Genomic DNA, 13,399 nt, shown 5'->3' with positions numbered 1-13,399 from the left:
GTACATTTAATGGGCCCAGAGAAATGGAAAAATAGATGCTCAAATTTGGATGTGTGCATCTTTTTTGTACTCAGAATTGCCTCCTGACATCAAAAGTGTGTGTGTGTGGGGGGGTGATTCTGGCAAATAAAGACACCCATTCTGCTTGAAGTGCTACATGGGGTGCTGCAATCTTCTCTTGTATGTCATCTGGCAGGGATGTCACATGAAAGCTACTTGGTGCAATGTTTACTTTCCATCCAAGCTGATGCTAGGAGGCCGGCCAGAGGAGGCAGCGGTTTTGTGAGGTATCTTCCCCCCTTTTTTCTATCCACCTCTCTGTGTCTATTAGCCACTTTTTGCTCTATGACGTATAGTACACATTCATCATGAGGACATATCAGCTATATCTGATCACATGGTAAGGCTTCTGTACTGCTGCTGTTCAGCTGCTGGAATTTCCATGATATACACCTGTGCTCCTGCTATATCTGCTAGGGTTGGGGCTCTCACCTATCCCAGCAACTTAATAGAAGGATAACTTTCACTCTGTCAGCCCATAAACACCCGTGCAGTGCAATAGAGTACCGATAGGTTGCTATAATAATCACAGGCCTGACAATAACTTTGGTGTATGCCGTATACTACAGCCCATCATATCTCTCCAATAGCGCACAAAATACCATGGCACTCCTGGATTTCAGTGAAGAAAATGTTAGGCCATGTACACAAGTTGAGTATTTGGTCAGTGTTTTACCTCAGTATTTGTAAACCAAACAATCTTCTGTATTTATCACCTGCACTGATCAGCTGTTATTGGTGCTGGCGGTAGCCTCCGGCCAGAAGTAATTACTTGCGGAGCTGGTCATCTACTTGTACTACACATCCGCCTCGTATTCAATTCAATAGGAGGTAGATGTGCAGTAACAAGCACCGGCCGCTAGGGTTGAGCGACCTTAGCTTTTTTAGGATCGAGGTGGGTTTTGTGAAACCCGACCTTCTCGGATGTCGGATCGTATGGAATCGGCCGATTCTACTGTAAAGTCGGGTTCCGGACCCGGAACACGAAACCCAATGTATGTCAATGAAATTATTTTTTTTATTCTCTCTCTCTCTCTCTCTCTCTCTCTCTCTCTCTCTCTCTCCTCCGTGCAAGGCATATGTTATTTTTTGACTCCGGAAATTACTACGTCCGAAAACGTAACATAGCACTATGATGCCGCAGGAGCCGGAACCTATGTCATCACGCTGCCCACAATTAATTGGCTCAAAAAAATGGCGGGGAAGGCGTCATTCGAAACGCGACTTTGGCGCCAAGTTCGCGTTCCACGTGGCCGACCCACACTGGGATCGGATCGGGTTTCATGAGACGCCGACTTTGCGAAAAGTCGGCGACTTATGAAAATGAACGACCCGTTTCGCTCAACCCTACCGGCCGCTACAACAACCAACCTCCAAAAGTATTTCCGGCTGGCGGCGGCACAGATAATGGTTGATCGGCGGAGGTGCCAAGTGCCGGACCCCAGCCGATCAGAAGTTGATGCCCTATCCTGAGCATAGGACATCAATGTAAAAGTAGTGGACAACCTCTTTAAGACTAAGTATTTACCAATAGTTACAGCACGGTGTGTATATAGAGCCTACATCCCAAATGTCACTCCAAAATCTGTGCACCGGAGGGTGTATTGGGTAGGTCATTGTCCTTGTGGCTTGTTCACACTTTTGGTCTGTTACTTGCATTAAGCCTCTTTAACATGGGCTGAAATTGACAGAACAAGCAGAATCAATATAAGAGTAGTGGACAGCTTCTTTAATGTAGCAGTGAGGACCTGGTCAATGAAAAAGAGGAGCATCATTGGCAACTAACCTCTGTTCTGTTTCCCATCTCAGTTCACTCAGTAACCTAAAATCCCCTCATTTTTTTCTCATTGTGTCTGGACAGTGCACAGTACATTGCTGATGAGAGAAAATAGTCTGACACATGTATAGTGAATAGGAAGCAATGTCTCAGCATCTGCCTGTCAGCCCAGTATTACTCAGCCGACTGTTACACTCAGCTCTGATAAATATAGATTATTTGTTCAAGGCATTGCGCCAATGGAGGAACTTTCAAGTGATTACTTTTTACTGCTGCTGCATTTCTGTTTTGCTTGATGATTATAACGTATGCTGAGTTTCTTTCCACAATACAGTATATTGATGTCTTAATCTTGCAACTTACGAATAGTTGGGTGTCTTGATAATTATTGATTTCACTGTGAATTAGGAAAAAATTCAATTAATAAAACAAAACATAACTATCCCAACAATCAATAAAATGTTATTTAAAGAGTAGAGATGAGTGTTCTTCTTTTCTTTGAATTCCTTTGAATTTGCCAGTTTTGACAAATTTAACCTACAAATTAAATTTGCGGAGAATAAAAAATACAAAAAATACATGTGGTGGAGAGGAGAGAGAGAGAAAGTGTGAGAGAGAACCCCATTAATCATAAATGCTTAAAGGTGAGAAAGAGAGAGGGAACCCCACATAACATCTGAGCTTACATTTTATAGGAAAAGGGGAGAGAGGGAGGGAGAGCAGGGGTGAGGGAGAGAGAATAAGACATAGGAGAGCGAACTCCAATGATCATAAGAGCTTACACTTTACAGGAGAGAGCAAACTAGGACTTCGCTGACCATAATAACTTACATTTTACAGGAAAGGTGGAGGGAGAGCAGAGGAGAGGGAGGAAAGGAAACCAAGCTGATCATAAGAGCTTACACTTTACATAGGGAGAGGGAATTAGGACCTCGCTGACCCTAAGAGCTTACATTCTACAGGAAAGAAAGAGAACGGGAAAGAGAGGGATTGAAGGAGAGGAAGGAGAGTGAGGGAGGGAAGACGAGGGAGGAAAGTGAGCAGAAGGAACCCTGATGACCATAAGAGCTTACACTCTACAGGTGAGAGAGAGAGGACCCCACTGACCTGTTGCTTACACTCTATAGATGAGATAGAAACTTACCGTATTTTTCGTATTATAAGACTCTCCGGATTATAAGACGCACCCCAAATTTTGAGGAAAAAAATAGGAATTTTTTTAACAAAATGGTGGTGCTTCTTATAATCCATGTGTCCAATTGCTTACCGGGGTGGTGGCTGCAGTGAAGCGGGGTCCCATGGTCGCTGCTGGAGGAGGCAGGAGTGGGGTGATGCTGCAGGCTGGTATGAGGGGTGTTCCGATGTGTGGCGTGCCGCTGCTGGGTGTCTGGGGTGTCTGGCGCTTTGGGGGTGTCCGGCGGTGCTGCCCGGTGCTGCTGCAGGTGTCTCTGTGCTGAAGGTGCCTGGCAGTGCTACATTAGTGTCCGGCACTGCGGGGGTGTCATGTGGTGCTGCCCGGTGCTGCTGTGGATGTCTCCAGTCCAGTGCTGCTGCAGGGGGCTCTGCCGACATTTTGTGAAAGGCCAGAGTCCAGCAGTACCATGGTTTCATGTGCGGTGGACTTCGGGAAAATGGCCGCCGGGGGCGGTGCATGCGCAGATGGAGATCTTGGCACCAAGATCTCGGGAGATGAGATCAGATCTCACTGCACATCTCACCGCACATGAAACCATGGCACTGCGGGGGCTCTGGCCTTTCACAAAATGTCGGCAGAGTCCCTTGCAGCAGCATCGGACCGGAGACACCCGCAGCAGCACCAGGCAGCACCGAAGGACACCCCCGCAGCGCCGGACACCCACGTAACACTGTCGGGCACTCCCTCATCCCAGCCTGGGTCCGGCAGCAACGGTACCGGTAAGGTATATACGCATTATAAGACGCACCCCCATTTTCCCCCAAAATATTTTGGGGGAAAGTGTGTCTTATAATCCGAAAAATACGGTACCTAGTGAATCTGAAAGGACTCTGCCGTGCAAACTGTGCCCAGGTACTGACCACCACTGTACAAGGTAAGATAATCCATATGATGTCATGGCTGCAGGGAATTATTGGGAGGCCCCGGTAGAAAAACAAAATGGTGTTAGCCCACTCTCTGATCCTTCAGCAGTGAGGGAAATGGTGCCTGGCAAGTTTTTTTTTTTTTTAAACTGCAAATTGAATTTCAAAATGTTCGAATTGGCGTGAGATGGCGAATTTGGGAAATTTGACTTGAACTCGATCCTCTGTGGATTGATCCGCTCATCTCTACTAAAAAATAATCGTTTTAATTTTTATTTACTAAGTCAATTGTATACACTGCAACAATGTAATATATCTCATGAAAGAAACTTGACTATTATTTCAACTACTGGTTTGATCTTACACTTTCAGTATATGAATAAAAGCTTTAGTCTGTGAAGACAGATTTTCTAATTATTGAGAGAGGAGATGGAAGTTGGTGCTCATAAGGTCTATGGAGAACTGTAACTGTCATTACTGAAAAACGCAAAAGAACAAACTGTCAGTTCCAATCTTAGTAATACAATATTCTGTCTTCACTGTATACAGATTTTACCTAGGAATTGAACATTTTAAGAATGAAGTAGGAGGAGAAAGAAGCAGATTTCTCTGATAAGATACAGTGGGGAAAAAAGTATTTAGTCAGCCACCAATTGTACAAGTTCTCCCACTTAAAAAGATGAGAGAGGCCTGCAATTGACATCATAGGTAGACCACAACTATGAGAGTCAAAATGAGAAAACAAATGCAGAAAATCACCTTGTCTGATTTGGCAAGATTTATTTTGCTAATTATGGTGGAAAATAAGTATTTGGTCATTGACAAAAGTTCATCTCAATATTTTGCCATATATCTTTTGTTGACAATGACAGAGGCCAAACATTTTCTGTAAGTCTTCGCAAGGTTGGCACACACTGTTGGTGGTATGTTGGCCCATTCCTCCATGCAGATCTCCTCTAGAGCAGTGATGTTTTGGGCCTGTTGCTGGGCATCACGGACTTTCAACTCCCTCCGAAGGTTTTCTATGGGGTTAAGATCTGGAGACTGGCTAGGCCACTCCAGGGCCTTCATATGCTTCTTACGAAGCCAGTCCTTCATTGCCCTGGAGGTGTGCTTGGGATTATTATCATGCTGAAGGATCCATCCATGTTTCATCTTCAATGCCCTTGCTGATGGAAGGAGGTTTGCACTCAAAAACTCACAATACATGGCCCCATTCATTCTTTCATGTACACGGATCAGTCATCCTGGTCCCTTTGCAGAGAAACAGCCCCAAAGCATGATGTTGCTACCCCCATGCTTCTCAGTAGGTATGATGTTCTTTGGATGCAACTCAGCATTCTGTCTCCTCCATACACAACAAGTTTTATTTCTACCAAACAGTTCTACTTTGGTTTCATCAGACCATATGACATTCTCCCAACACTCTTCTGGATAATCCAAATGCTCTCTAGCAAACCTTAGCCCGGACATGTACTGGCTTAAGCAGGGGGACATGTCTGGCACTGCAGGATCTGAGTTCCTGGCGGCGTAGTGTGTTACTGATGGTAGCCTTTTTTGTGGTAGGAGGAACACTGTTTTTGTGCCAAACAGCATTTGCACTAATATACCTGGTCTTGCCAAATTCCTTAGTCCCTTGACCCTACACATTTCGCCTCCTCCTCTTTTTACGGCTCATCAGGGGACCTAAATTGGAGTGCACTGTAATGGATAAATGGGTCCATATGGGGTGCAATGGGTCGCCGACAGATATTGCAAGGAGCATTCCAGAGAACCTGCAGCTAACTGACCCATCTGAGTCTCTCTTGATAGGATGAAAACAGTATATCTGTCTATTGTGTGTGGCAGGGCACTGTGCACTTTATATATGTTTAATTATGTGTTCCTATTGTGGCTGTCTAATCGCTATATCAAGGTTACTACTGTAAGGATGTCAACCTGTAGCACTCATACAGTACATTGTTTTTACATATTTTTCAAGTAAGTTACATTAAATGTGCTTACCGTATATATTCGAGTATATGCCGAGAATTTCAGCCCATTTTTTTAGGCTGAAATTGCCCCTCTTGGCTTATACTCGAGTCATTCCCAGGGGTCGGCAGGGGAGGAGGAGCGGCAGCTGTCTAATAATACTCACCTGCTCCTTGTGCGGTCCCTGCACGTCCCTGGTTCTCTGGGCACTGACAGCTTCTTCCTGTATTGAGCATTCACATAGGGCTGGAGCCGCATATTCATTACTGTAATGAGAGGTACCGTGTGACCTCTCAACACAGGAAAAAGCTGCCGGCGCCCGGAGAACCAGGGATGTGCAGGGACCGCGCCGGGAGCAGCTGAGTATGACCGGGGGCAGTGCGGGATATTCACCTGTCCCCCATTCCACCGTCGGCGCCGCTGTGTCTTCTGCATCCTCTGCAGTGAGGCTCAGGTCAGAGGGCGCGATGACGCGAGTAGTGTGCGTGCCGCCCTCTACCTGAATAGTCAGTGCAGAGGATGCGGAAGACACATCGGCGCTGATAGTGGAACGCGGACAGGTGAATATAGCAAGTGCTGGGAGCTTGAGCGATGAGAGGTGAGTATGTGATTTTTTTTTTTAATCGCAGCAACAGCATATGGGGCAAATGTCTCTATGGAGCATCTTATGAGGCATAATCAGCATTGGTGCAGCATTGAATGGGGCAAATATTTCTATGGAGCATCTTATAGGGCCATGTGCAGTGCAGCGCCCCAGAGTCCTGGTCGTTGCAGTACTGATGCTCCGCCGCTAAGGGGGGCTATGGTACGTCTGATGGCACTGAAGGAGTTCACCTGACCAGGTATCACAGACACCAATACACTTCACAGTCTGGCCTCCAGGGGGAGCTAAGGGCACTATGTATTAGGCCACTCCTCACAATCTGGTAAAACTGGGGGTTAGGTAGGAAGTTAGTCAGAAGCTGACTGGGTTGGAACCAGGCAACATCCTGTGGCAGAGGGTGTTGCAGGGGAAGATTCAAGGGGGTCCCTGTCAGGGGTGGGATCCTGACAGAGGCCTAGCGAACAGAAAGAACGTTACGGGACCGCGCCTGCACTTTGTTGCGGCAGTACCCCAAGAAAGGACAAGAAGCGAGGTTGATTGTGCTGAGTGAGAAACGAGATCAACGCAACAAGGAGAAACACCAGTAGGAGTCGTGCTGTAAGTCGAGGCAACATCCTACTGAGGCGCGCAGCCGGTGGCCGTAACGCTGAGGAAGTATAGAGCTCGAGGCCTTACTTCAAACCTACGGCAGGACAGTCAGTTATAGGCGGGCTGTCTCACTCAAATCACCTAAGAAGACATAGGGGGCAACATTTGGAGACAGGCGACTCTAGGGTCCCGGAAGACCTCCGAGCCTACCCGTCATATGGGTGCATCCTAGCCATATCATCTGGGGGTCGAAGCAAAACATCATAATCGACTTGTGAGGGAACTTCAGAAACAGACACAACAGTTGTGGGGACTATCCCGTAAGCACAGCAGGGGAGGACCACAACACACAAGCGCTAGAAGGTAGGCACAGATTTCCACCTGCAAAGGTAACCCTGGAGGTGCCATCGTGCGCAGCCCGGTTAACCGTATTCCGGACTGAGGATCCTGAAGCCTTCAGTAAAGAGGTAAAGAGACTGCAACCTGGTGTCCTCGTTATTTACTGCAACCTGCACCGCACCACCACAACCTCATCACCATCCACACCCTTTATTGGACGCCCCTCAGCAGGGTCACGGACCGGGTCTAGCCACCGTGACAACCCCAGAACAGAGACTCAGAGGCCCGGTACCGGGTACCCCTCGGCCCTGCGGCAGTGGGGGCGCTCCAACTTGGTGTCACGAACAGGATCTACTTAAGCCTGAAGAATCAGGTCATGTGTGCCTTGGAACTGTGATTTATTGTGTTTGGACTGTGACTTATTGCAAAGACTGTGCATTGCCACTTGCCGCCAAAAACCGCCGCCATTACAGCGCTGAGGTGAGCGCAGGAGAAGAAGAGGGGCGTGGAGTAGGCGTGGACCAGCTGAAGAGCGCGAAAGACAATGGCCGCCCAGTCTAAACATTTTTGCATCCTGAGGACGTGCCCGTCAGCATGGGAGATCCGCCTCCTGATCCTCTATGGCAGGCGGAGACCGAAGAAACGAAACTATGACTCAGATGAGGTGGGACTAGAGACCAGAGAAGGCCTGCAGAAAAGGATGGCCTCGCATCGATCCCCGTCACCGGAGGATTATTCCGATATGCCCCCGCTGGAGGATTTGGACCCGTGGGAGCTGTCGATGGGGCATCCTTTGCCTGCGCGGTCCCCAGCCCATGTGCCTCCCCCAGGAGAGTGGAGTGGTGCCAGAGGAGTTACCCCAAGTAGGGGTACTGAGTGCCGCAACCCCCAGGGAGGCCACCTCACCTCTGCACCAGACCCGGCTGCCGCTGCGACCACTGGTGCCCCAGCGTTCCCGCCGCCTGGTCCCAAAGTACCGGGGGGGCCAGACCTGGGGCCCTTCCCTTGGGGAGAATACAGGAACCACCTGGTTGTGGAGTTCCAGCGGGAAGTGGAGCGGGAGGCGCATGGTGAGCTGCTGGAGGGCTCCCTGCCGAAATGGGGCGTCGTAATCGTCTACCAGCCCCAGGAAGGGAAGGGCTTCGTGCAAGAGATTGGAACAGCCCTGAGAGTCTGCATCACCCGGGACGAAGTGGAACCCTGCCTGTGTGAAGATGGCGCCAAGTCCCTCCTGAAGCCGGGGGATGTGGTGACGTATCGCCGGCGTCTAAAGGGGAGCAGCTGGTGGGCCCGGGATATGCAGCGCTGTACGGCCATTCTAGCGGTATCCCAAACCGAGGGGGAGGAGCTTGCCGCTGAAGCCGCTGCTGCAGCCTCTGCCGCCGCCAGCATCATCCATCGACCCACGCAGACACTCATCGCAGTGCACGACCTGGTCGTGCAGAAGACCCGAACCCATGGGGTACACCTGGCGTCGGGAGTAGACTTGGAGTCTGGCCTGCCTGGGCCGCAGAGGGCCACCTGCCAGGTAAAGCCTTGGTGGGGGCAGCCAGAAACTGAGTAAGCAAGAATGCTTCATCATTTGTAAATAGTTAACTGTTTGTCTTTTTGCTGTTTTGCTGCTACAACCCGACCAGGGTTACTCTTAAAGGGATCCCTTTGTTTACCCGGGATCCCTTCTTCTGCTTTTGTTTTTGTTTCTTGTTCATCATTGTTGAAAAAGGACTGCTGGATCATGAACACTGCATGATTACAAACTTATTGTAAATAGTTTGCACCTTCTTAAAGGTGCCCTCTACTGGTTTTACAAAGAAAAGGACTCTTTGCGAAGAAACTGTTCCTGGAAGCAGTACCGGAGTCCTTGCTGCATACGGACTTGCAGCTTGAGAAGTTGCACTACCTCATAGAGACTTGGTCCCTTCTTAAAGGGAACGTTCATCAATAGCACTTAAAGAATGATGATGCTTTAAAAGGAAGTACTAATAATGCTTACATATAAAAGTTATATGTAGTGAGCTAGTTAATTGTGAGAAATGTTTAATGGTGCTGCTAGAAGAATGAGGACAGGAAGTGAACCCGTATGGGGTTAGTCGGTGTGTCCTCCTAGGAGCCATACAGAGATGGCTCAGTGATCTTGAACTGAGAGAAGGTTGATAAGTTCTATACTGTGTATAGTAGCAGAAAGGCGGTAGGCCTGGGCGGAAAGGGGCGGTCCTACAACAGAACGAGAGGCAGTAGGCCTGGGGCAGATAGACAGGCGGTCCTGCAGATGTAAAGGTGGAAAATGAAGAAAAGTTGATTAGCCTTATAGTGTTTTATAAGAAGGTCTTTAGTGTATCCAGTGTGTACGTCCTTAAAGGCAACGTTAAATTATTGTTAAAAAATTTGCACTTAGTAGAATACCCGGTTGGGTAAGAAAAATGTTATGATCTAGTGACCTTGGAGCCGCATGAAACTTTCTCTGGAGTCGGTGGAACCTGTACTGACTGCAAATCCTGAACTAACACCGCAACTAGAAGTAGCCGTGGGGTGTGCCTAACAAACCCTAGACACCTCGACACAGCCGGAGGACTAAATACCCCTATAGATGGAAATAGGAATGCTACCTTGCCTCAGAGCAGACCCCCAAAGGATAGGCAGCCCCCCACGAATAATGACTGTGAGTAGAAGAATAGACACACGCAGGTAGAAAACAGGATTTAGCAAAAGAGGCCACTCTAGCTAAATAGGAAAGGATAGGACAGATTACTAGGCGGTCAGTATTAAAACCCTTCCAAAAATATCCACAGCAGATAATACAAAAAGTTCCACAATCTAACTAAAGACATGGAATGTATATCTGCCGCTCCAGAGAATCCAACAAGACTGAGAAAATACTGACACAATCTAAGCTGGACAAGAAAACACAAAGAATAGCACTGAATTGTGAAGCACACAACGTGTGCCACAGGAAAAAAAAAACCAGACACTTATCTTTGCTGATTTGGCAGAAAGGCAGGAGGAACCAGGTAGAGGTCCTACACCTCCCAACAACAATTGGCAACTGGCAAGGACTAATGAATCCTGCATGCCTAAATACCCCAGTCAGAACTGCAATCAGCAGATACACCTGACCAGGACTGCAACTCAGGGGCAACTGCATTACCACCTACAACCACCGGAGGGAGCCCAAAAGCAGAATTCACAACAGTACTCCCCCTTGAGGAGGGGTCACCGAACCCTCACCAGAGCCCCAGGCCGATCAGGATGAGCCAGATGAAAAGCATGAACCAAATCAGCAGCATGGACATCAGAAGCAAAAACCCAAGAATTATCCTCCTGGCCATAACCCTTCCATTTGACAAGGTACTGAAGCCTCCGCCTCAAAAAACGAGAATCCAAAATCTTCTCAACCACATACTCCAACTCCCCATCAACCAAAACAGGGGCCAGAGGATCAACAGAGGGAACAACGGGCACCACATATTTCCGCAATAAAGATCTATGGAAGACATTATGGATAGCAAAAGAGGCCGGAAGCGCCAATCGAAAAGACACCGGATTAATAATCTCAGAAATCCTATAAGGACCAATAAACCGAGGCTTAAACTTAGGGGAAGAGACCTTCATAGGAACATGACGGGAAGACAACCAAACCAGATCCCCAACCCGAAGCCGGGAACCAACGCACCGACGACGGTTAGCAAAACGTTGAGCCTCCTCCTGAGACAAAACCAAATTGTCCACCACATGAGCCCAAATCTGCTGCAACCTGTCAACCACAGAATCCACACCAGGACAGTCAGAAGGCTCAACCTGCCCAGAAGAAAAACGAGGATGAAAACCAAAATTACAAAAAAAAGGCGAAACCAAAGTAGCCGAACTAGCCCAATTATTAAGGGCAAACTCGGCCAATGGCAAAAAGGCCACCCAATCATCCTGATCGGCAGACACAAAGCATCTCAAATAAGTCTCCAAAGTCTGATTAGTCTGGCCATTTGTCTGAGGATGAGATGCAGAAGAAAAAGACAAATCAATGCCCAGCCTAGCACAAAAGGCCCGCCAAAACCTAGAAACAAACTGGGAACCTCTGTCGGACACAATATTCTCCGGAATACCATGCAAACGAACCACATGCTGAAAAAACAACGGAACCAACTCTGAAGAGGAAGGCAATTTAGGCAAAGGCACCAAATGAACCATCTTAGAAAACCGGTCACAAACAACCCAGATAACCGACATCCTCTGGGAAACCGGAAGATCAGAAATAAAATCCATAGAAATATGCGTCCAGGGCCTCTCAGGGCCCGGCAATGGCAAAAGTAACCCACTAGCATGGGAACAACAAGGCTTGGCCCATGCACAAGTCCCACAAGACTGCACAAAAGAACGCACATCACGTGACAACGAAGGACACCAAAAGGACCTACCAACCAAATCTCTGGTACCAAAAATACCAGGATGACCAGCCAACACAGAACAGTGAACCTCAGAAATCACTCTACAAGTCCATCTGTCAGGAACAAACAATTTCCCCACAGGACAGCGGTCAGGTCTATCAGCCTGAAATTCCTGAAGAACCCGCCGTAAATCAGGGGAAATGGCAGAAAGGACCACCCCTTCTTTCAGAATGCTGACCGGTTCAAGGACCTCAGGAGAATCAGGCAAAAAACTCCTAGAAAGGGCATCAGCCTTAATATTCTTAGAACCCGGAAGATACGAAACCACAAAATCAAAATGGGAAAAAAACAAGGACCATCGAGCCTGTCTAGGACTCAGCCGTTTGGCAGACTCGAGGTAAATGAAATTCTTATGATCGGTCAGGACCACAATACGGTGCTTAGCTCCCTCAAGCTAATGTCGCCACTCCTCAAACGCCCACTTCATAGCCAACAACTCCCGATTGCCGACATCATAATTGCATTCAGCAGGCGAAAACTTGCGGGAGAAGAAGGCACACGGTTTCATCAAAGAACCAACAGAATCCCTCTGAGACAAAACGGCCCCTGCCCCAATCTCAGAAGCATCAATCTCAACCTGAAATGGAAGAGAAACATCTGGTTGGCGCAACACCGGAGCAGAAGTAAATCGGTGTTTAAGCTCCTGAAAGGCAGAGACAGCCGCAGAGGACCAATTCGCCAGATCAGCGCCTTTTTTCGTCAAATCAGTCAAGGGTTTAACCACGCTGGAGAACTTAGCAATGAAACGACGATAAAAATTTGCAAAACCCAAAAATTTCTGAAGGCTCTTCACGGATGTGGGTTGAATCCAATCATGAATGGCCTGAACCTTAACCGGATCCATCTCCATAGATGAGGGAGAAAAAATCAAGCCCAAAAAAGAAACCTTCTGCACCCCAAAGAGACACTTAGACCCCTTCACAAACAAAGCATAGTCACGAAGGATCTGAAATACCATCCTGACCTGTTCCATATGAGACTTCCAATCATCGGAAAAAATTAAAATATCGTCCAAATATACAATCAAGAATTTATCAATATAAGTCCGAAAGATATCATGCATGAAGGATTGAAAAACAGATGGAGCGTTAGTGAGCCCGAATGGCATCACAAGGTATTCAAAATGGCCTTCGGGCATATTAAACGCAGTTTTCCATTCATCACCCTGCTTAATACGAACAAGATTATATGTCCCCCGAAGGTCAATCTTCGTAAACCAACTAGCCCCCTTAATCCTAGCAAACAAATCGGAAAGCAAAGGTAAAGGGTATTGAAACTTGACCGTGATCTTATTCAAGAGGCGATAATCAATACAAGGTCTCAAGGAGCCATCCTTCTTAGCAACAAAAAAAACCCTGCTCCCAACGGTGAAGAAGATGGCCGAATATGCCCTTTCTCCAAAGACTCCTTGACATAACTCCGCATGGCGGTATGTTCAGGCACAGACAGGTTGAAAAGTCGGCTCTTACTGCCTGGAATCAAGTCAATCGCACAATCACAGTCCCTGTGCGGTGGAAGGGAACTGGACTTGGGCTCATCGAATACATCCTGAAAATCAGACAA

The sequence above is a fragment of the Ranitomeya variabilis genome, chromosome 2, assembly GCF_051348905.1.
Source record: "Ranitomeya variabilis isolate aRanVar5 chromosome 2, aRanVar5.hap1, whole genome shotgun sequence".
Classification (NCBI taxonomy): Eukaryota; Metazoa; Chordata; class Amphibia; order Anura; family Dendrobatidae; genus Ranitomeya; species Ranitomeya variabilis.
The sequence above is the reverse complement of the archived record's forward strand: the minus strand, read 5'-3'. Positions refer to the sequence as shown.